Source organism: Oncorhynchus mykiss, chromosome 28, assembly GCF_013265735.2.
Source record: "Oncorhynchus mykiss isolate Arlee chromosome 28, USDA_OmykA_1.1, whole genome shotgun sequence".
Taxonomy (NCBI): domain Eukaryota; kingdom Metazoa; phylum Chordata; class Actinopteri; order Salmoniformes; family Salmonidae; genus Oncorhynchus; species Oncorhynchus mykiss.
In genome coordinates, this window is record NC_048592.1 from 6,700,273 (window position 1) to 6,708,835 (window position 8,563).

Below are 8,563 nucleotides of genomic sequence, written 5' to 3' on the forward strand. Positions count from 1 at the left end.
AATTTATTCCGGTACACAACCCGGACACGTCTATCAATACCATCTCCCTCCAGATTTATTAGACAATTCCCCAAAAACATAATGTGGCATATCAGACTCTACGGACATGGGCGTTAATGGTTGGGATGTCGTTGTTGGGGTGGCGGGTGCCGAAAATGTCTGACTCTCGTTCATCTGATTAATTATTATTATTAGGGTTATGAGGGCTTCGGGAATCTGTGATAACAGGTTTTCATCGGGCCCCCCTGACTCGTTCATACGTTTAATAATTTCTAGGAGTTCTGGGGGTATCTGTGCTAAGAGGCTTTCAACTGTCTCAACTTGTTCCTGTTGTTCGTCCATTTGAATAATTAAGGATGTGCGTTTTGGAGTATTTCTGGAATTATACGTGTTACATACATGATTTTAGCGCCTGTATTTGCGTTTTTTAATCGGTTTGGTGTTTAACATGCGTGGAATTGTTCTATGCAAAAATAACATATCGTCTCGGTACTGTCTCTCAATTAAAATCCCCAGTCGTTTGTATAGCAAAACGTTCCTCGATTTCAAAGCCCTGGAAAATAATGTGAAAAACCTTGCTTGTTCTATTGCAGATCCTGATGTTGATGCCATAGAATTGTCGGGGTCAAGAAGGTTGGCCGCATCACAGAATAACTGGTCGTCAACATCTAAAATGTCATTTTAGTTGTTTCATTGGGAATGTTCGGTGAGCCGGATTCCCCCAGCTCTAGATGTATGTGGCCTTCTGTGCCATTTTTCGCCGGGGAGGAGTCTGAAAGAAAATAATACATAAAAAATAGGTTATTAAATATAAAAATATGTTAGATACATAAAATGTCAAATACATTTCAGGCATAATACTATATATTAACAGTACATAATTAAAATACCTCGGCTTTTCTGGCGCTGGCTGTTCTGACGAATCACAGAAACCGGGGGGGTGTGACTTTTTTCATCTAGTGTTCCCGATTCCTCAGGGCCGGTCTCCTGGCAGTCTGAAAAACATTATTTGTCCTTGTTTTAACATATTCTATCAAAAGAGGTATAACTAATAAAAGACGTATAACTAATAACAAAATGTATAATGGTCTCATACCGTAGTACTTTTCTGGAGGGGTGGATTCTGAGCAATGCACTTGGGCCACAGTTTTGCGTTGCTTGTTGGGGCATGGAATGTGTAGCGAGTGGGGAGTGTTTGAAAAAACGTTCGTACAGAACGGGAGAATTGCATCCAAGTCACCAGATGTGTCAGTTGTCCATAACGAATCCTTTATCATTCTTGGCTGTATGTCGGCTGTAAATACAAAAAATAGCTTTTAAAATAGTACACAGTATTTTTTTTATTTTTTTTATATATAAATATTATTGGGTATGTGATTAATTATATGGACTTACCGCGAAAATATGCGGATGGCGATTGGCTGCCGGGGTTTTGAGACTGAGAATCCACCTCATGGTGTTCCAGATCCGTTAGACCTCTTAAAAGCTGCGTAAATGTTGGGGAGCCTAACAAACGTTAGATAATATTAACATTTATACGATATATATACACTTTAACTTATATGGGCATTTAACCTGAAATACACAAATAACTCGGGTTTAATATCACAATAATATTCAAACAAAACTCAAAACTTAAAAATATATATTTTTCACTTACTCACCTCCAGAAATATCCATTAGGAGAGATTCACTTATTCAGAATATATTTTTTAATCTGTCCTGGCAGCTAAATATTCGGGCCTGTGAGTTTGCGCTAAAGCTGTGCTAAAAGTGTTAAAATATATGCTCCACGTTCTGTCCCTAACTTGCGAAAGTACAGAATGAGTTTAAAGGGACGTGTGTTCTTTTTTTTGGGAGATATCATGTATGCAACCCGCCTGTATATTTGGTTTAGAGTACAAAAGCGGTGAATTCAAAGAGACATTCTGTCTACATCCGTGTTGGGGGGCACCGGGCGCTGATTAGCGATATCAATGTTTAACCCCGGGCGGTAGGCAGATATCTGGACATGCAGTATGCATGATAGTGCAAACATTGGTTTCAAACGATTCTCTACAGATAGAATGCTTGGGTCCCCTGTTGAACACGCACACATACTCCTGCTGCTCCGTCACACACGCACACTCACGCAGGCCCCCTGATTTTCCGGGTCTTTTTCCTTCGACAGAGCTGGGTGATGATGTAAAATACATTTTCCCATAGTTAAAGGGTGAGATACAGTTTTTAAATTCCTTTTATTGAATTCCAAAATATTTCGTACAACCTTTAAGACATGTTAGAATTAATTAACAAATTTGACTAATATTTAAACATGTGTTTTATGTGTTTTATGTAAAAACCTTGGAGGCCTGCAGTTGTACATTATTACAAACTTTAATAAAACGTCTCAACGATAACCTCGGCCATCGCCGTAATTGTTCACGATTTTCGAAAAGACTGTCCAGCTTATTCATCAGTGTTCGGAAAATATGGTAATCGTGCCATTTAAAACTGAACATTATTTAAAAAAAGTTTACATCCTTGCAAGCTTTGGAAAATACATATGAACTGACAGTTTTCGTTGCATTGTTCACATGCTAAAATTGTCACTCTGGAGTCCGGGGTATACGCCATTGAAGCAACTCTTAGGGCCATCAGATCATTTCGTCCGCAGACCAGTTCTTCCAACGCATATCCGGGTAGACTTGAAGCACTCAGGGCCTGTTCAATTTGACACAGCGCGAGTCTTATTTTAAGCCATTCTCTCATCCTTAGCGCTGGAGAAAAACTCTCGGGTTCTGCCCGATAAAGGGGTTTGGGGCCGCTGTCTGTGAATATCTTAACCGTAGATTCCTCAGGTTGGAATATGTAAGACATATGTCCCTCACTCGTACCCAAAACTCCTTTAAAACATTCTGGAGCCTCACGCAAAACATCCTCCAGGCTTTTGTCATTGGGTTCATGGCATGAGCTGCAGAGCACCCCGAGAATTGGCCTAGGAGACATATTTTTATGTTTAATATTCTGGGCTTTATTTTAAAAATCGCAGGCCTTGTTCTGGACATTTATAATGCGTATGCCACAGCCAATACCCCGGACATTCCTGCTTCATCAGATAACAACCATAAGGGCAATAAAACTGGGGGTGGGGGACATACACGTTCAAAAGTTCAAACACTGAACCTCCCCCCAGTTCAACCAGGTCCCCAGACATCAATCAGCATGACTACTTCAAAGGATGCAATATAGATATAAAATAACACACCCTCTAACACGTGACCACAGGAACAGGATGGCCTGGCCGGAGGCCCATATTTGGACATGTACACGTCATCATGGACACAGGGTCATAAATCAATAACTTTGACCCGTGCCGTCTACTTTATTCTCTCTCATTACATACTCTCCAAGCATATCGATAGCTGTCTCTGGAATCACCTGCGACACACTTTCCATATCACTCTCTTCCTCTCTCTCCATAGCCACACTCCCCTCATCTTCTTCAGTAATGAGGTCCATTGTTTGCAGAAATAAGACATTTCCCTTCTTACATTTACATCTGTCCTTAGGTCTGTCACACCTTCTACACATATCACCGATGTTCGAACACCTTACCTTACAAAATCTCGTCCCGTCCACAATGTCCGTTGCTGGCCACATCCTCCTCTTGATTGGTGTTGTCGCGTTCACTTTCCATCCTTCTAATTTCTCATATTTCATCATCCGTAATATATGCCGGCAAATTCAAAAATGACACCACAAGTTTATCGTTCCCCAGTTCTTTCACCATGACTTGACAGCTCTTTATTTTTAGCCCGTCTATTAGTCTTTCTTTTCCCTTCGCATGCGACATGGTTATTTCGTACTTATTTCTGTCTTTCGTTCTACATCCCAAAATCGTTCCACATACTTATTTTATTCCTCTCAGCAATTCCATCGTTGTTATTTTTTCTTCTCCAATAACTTCCACGTTCACCGTCAGTTCTTTCTCATATTTTCTTCTACTCAACTCTTAATTCGACGCTCTTTTTTCTCTGTTGTCCATTCTCGTTGTTGTTGTTATTCTCGATGTCGAAGCCATTGAATCCGTCCGGTTATTTTACGTAGAATCCCCCAAACAGCTCACGCCGTTGGGGGATAAAAACACAAATATTTACAAAGAAAAAAAACTATACTCCCCACACAAACTTAAAGTATATTAAACCACCAAAAACAAAAACTATTTTCTCTCTCAAACAATCAAACACCTGCTGCTCACTCACTTCCTGAAACTTCCAAAAAGGGGCGTACTCAGGCTGGTATGGTAGTAAGCGAGAAACCATCTCTTGGTGCACTATATAAAGTCCAAGTGAGTCTGAATAACAGCTGTTGCTATTTCACCAATTAGAAGAGCAACTTTGTGTCACTGAAAAAGTGGAATAAATTGCAAAGACTGTAGCCATCACTTTGTAGCACAGATTGTTGGATGAAGTACAAACAAACCTTGCTTACTTATTTCAAAACGAGGGCACATATTTCAGCCTGTGGGAAAAAACGGACAAAGAGTTTTAATTCTAAAAGATGTGTTGCTGATGAAATGATGCAAGAGCACCCCTAGTGGACAAAAAACATACAGCACCTGTTATTCCCAGGCGGACTCCCATCCAGGTACTAACCAGGCCCGACCCTGTTTAGCTTCTGATATCTGATGAGATCGGGGGTACTCAGGCTGGTATGGTAGTAAGCAAGACACCATCTCTTGGTGCACTATATAAAGTCAAAGTGCGTCTGAATAACCGCTGTTGCTATTTCACCATTTAGAAGAGAGCTTCAACTTTGTGTCACTCAAAAAGTGGAAGAAATTGCATAGAAATTGCCATCACTTTGTAGCACAGATCGTTGGATGACAAACAAACAAACCTTGCTTGCTTATTTCAAAGGGAGGGCACATATTTCAGCCTTGTGGGAAAAAAAGGACAAGGAGGTGTTGCTGATGAAATGATGCAAGAGCACCCCCTAGTGGACAAAGAACATGTTATTTTCCAGACAGTCTCCCATCCAGGTACTTACCAGGCAAGACCCTGCTTAGCTTCCTGATCGGGCGTACTTAATTTTTTAATTTTTTTATTATGAATAAACACACTATTTACAACAATTCACCCTTTTACAAAATCAGAAAAATAATAGAATAAAATCTATTTAAAACACAATCATTCACTAATACCAATTAATAATTAAATACAAGTTTCCCATTTGACATTATTTCAATAAAAGTACTCCCCCACGCAAACAGTATTTCAAAATTCCCTCCACTGTATTTATATATTATCTCTGCATCATTTTCTAAAATCCTTCTAAAAAGGAAAAACTCACGAAAATCTTTTAACCTGCTACATTCAACAAAAAAGTGCATAAAATGTTCCACCCCGTACAACAAATATCACATTCTCTTTAATATCCCTATTTATTTGATGCAAAACCACATTTGTAAAAATCCTATTGTTTCAATTTAAAATCATTATCTTCACACTCTATAGAATTATATTTTACATTTACATTCTTCCATATTGATTTCACATCCATATTTGCAAACACCCTAGAACACACTTTTTCTGAAGCAAGAACTTTTATATATTTTAAAATACATTTACTATAAACCATTTAAACTTTTAAACTTGACAAATCATGTTTCTCCCCATTACTTTCATAATATAAAACCGGTAAACCCCTAGATCTTTTAGCCACCTCTTTATTTATTAAAATCACCCACTCCCCAGGAATACATTGCAATATTTTCTTATACATATTCTCCACAGTAGTATTATTTATCTCTTCATCTATTTCAAACTCATTATCATATATTGCTTGAAACGGAAGGAACCCAGGAATTACCTCATATGCTATGTCGCCTATCTGCCTCATCCCGGCCCTCATAAAATATTTACAAAACAACGTCATATTATTACCCTTTATCTTTGGATTTAAAAATATCGGCTGATTTAAAATATTTTCTAAAATGGTACATTCATAATAAATATTTGGTAAAAATTGCTCCCAAGCCTCAAACACTTCTCTATAAAACAAAGGTATATTACCTAACATTTCCTTCTTCATACTCATCAATAAACCATTGTCCCCCACCCTCCCAACCGCCTGCAAATACTCTTTAAAAAACCTTTTCCACCCATAATCCAATTCACCAAATAAATATATCCGTACCATTTTCACTCTTATTGCTATTTTCCTTACCCTTAAATCCACCAACTTCAAACACCCCTCCTCATAACCTGCAATCAAAGTTTTAAAAGCTATTTTCACCCCCTTCCCGTCCCATAAAAAATCAACTAAAATCTTATTAATTTCAGATAAAACCCATTCTGGCATATCCAAAACATTCATTACATAAATAAAAATTGACATCAACAAGGAATTTATCACAATGACTTTCCCTTTTAACTTCAAAGACCTCCCCCTCCACATATTTACCACCTTTCAAACTTTATTTATTAAACCACTCCATGTCAAATCCCTAGCTTCCTTTTCGTTCACCCCTAAAAACACTCCTAACACCTTAAAATAATATTTTCCCTCATTAATCTTCCCAATATACATTACAACTGACTTCTCCATGTTAACCTTTGCACCTGATGCTTGTCCATATACTTTAAAACACTCCATCACCCTTTTTACACTTCCCTCATCTCTAACTGTTATAGTGGTATCATCTGCGTATTGATGAATCAAACTAAAACCTCCTTGTGGAGTCTGTACACAATTTATAAGATTATCTTTTTTAAGAAATGCTGCTAAAGGTTCTACCGATAAAACAAATAATAAAGCTGATAAAGGGAACCCCTGTATCACAGATCAGTTAAAACCCCATTACACTTCACCCTACTTTTTGCCTTCTTATATAATAATTTTATCCATCCTATTATTCTATTACCAAAACCATATTTATCCATTACCCTAAACATAAAATCATGTTCTACCCTATCAAAGGCTTTATTTAAATCTATGCTTAAAACTATTCCCCCCATCTTATCATGATTCATTTTATTTATCACATCTCTAATCGTATTAATTGTATCAGCAATGTCTCTACCAGGCACACCATAATTATATGTAGGTGCTATAATATCATTTAAAACTTGCTTCATTCTATTTGCCAGTATCTTAGCTAAAACCTTATAAAATCTGAATTTAATAAACTAATTGGCCTATATTTCTCCAGTTTCAATTTGCTCCCCTTATTTTTATATAAAATCGTTATCAGCCCTGTCACCATAGATTCTGAAACACTACTATTATCCTCCATATATTGATAAACTTCCAATAAAATAGGTGCTAAAAAACGTTCATATACTTTATAAAATTCTGCAATTATTCCATCCACACCAGGACTCTTATTTACTTGTAACCCCTTAATCGCATCTTTAACTTCATTCACTGTTATCTTCCCATCACACATTTGTTTATCCTCTACATCAATTTGCACATCCACACTATCCAATATCTCCTTTACACACCCCTCCATCCACCTCCCCTTTCTTAAATAAATCCTTATAAAAAATCTGCACTGTTTCTAATATCTCTACATAATCATTGACAACTTCACCCTTTACATTTTCAATCTCTCTAATATATGTTCTCCTCTGTTTATTCTTCTCTAAACCAAGAAAAAAACGTTAGGGTCTGTCACACTTCCCCATTTCTCCATCCAATTTAGCTCTCAACTCATTTTCTTCTCTTTTCATCCTTCCCTCTTTTTCCTTGCATATCTTATACTAAAAACTTTTATTTTTTCCTTAACCTTGTCCCACCATAAACACTTATCATTCTCTTTCCGCTTATCCTCCATTTCACATGCTATCAAAGATTTAAGTTGTTTCCCATATTCCTTATCTTCTAAATACTGTGCATTCATACACCCTGTTCTTTCCTTATCTAAACCCACTGAAAATGTTAAACCTGCATGATCACTAAAAGTTGTAAAAACATACTTAATATCTTTCATAAAATTCCTTAAACCTTCTTTTACTAAAACCAGATCTATCCTTGTTTGTTTCAAATCCCCAAAAACCACCTGCCTTCTAGAAAATTCTCTTTTGTCTGGATTTTCCTCTCTCCACATATCAATCATTCCTTTTTCTAACATCATCTTCTTTAAAACCCCCCTAGATACATCACTTCTAAAAATAGTGTCGTGGAAATTTCCTCTCTTTAACAAATCATGAGAGCAAACCACAACACAAGTCAGAGTTAGTTATCAAAGTCCATCTTTAATTATATGAGCTCTATCACAACCCTGTGACTCTCAGATCAATTCAGTGTATATCAATGAATTCTCTGAGAGCCCCACTACATTGCAACTGAGATCCTTTAATAGCAAAGAACACACATAGTCAGACAGCATAGACATAATAAATCGTTCAGCTTTGTCTCCTTACTCAAACCCAGAACCATAAACCAATCCTCCATATCAACAGGCATATATCAAATTGTCATTTAGATACAACCAATTCTAAATATAACCAATCCTTGACAAACTCACGGGGAGCATAGAATGATTCCAGACACTGCCATCCTCCTCTCCCCGATG

General features: G+C 37.3%; 1 pseudogene; it reads right to left on the minus strand.

Moving 5' to 3' along the window:
• Positions 1 to 4,588: 4,588 nt before the first annotated feature.
• On the minus strand, positions 4,589 to 4,707 carry LOC118944892 (annotated as a pseudogene).
• Between the last annotated feature and the right edge of the window lie 3,856 nt (positions 4,708 to 8,563).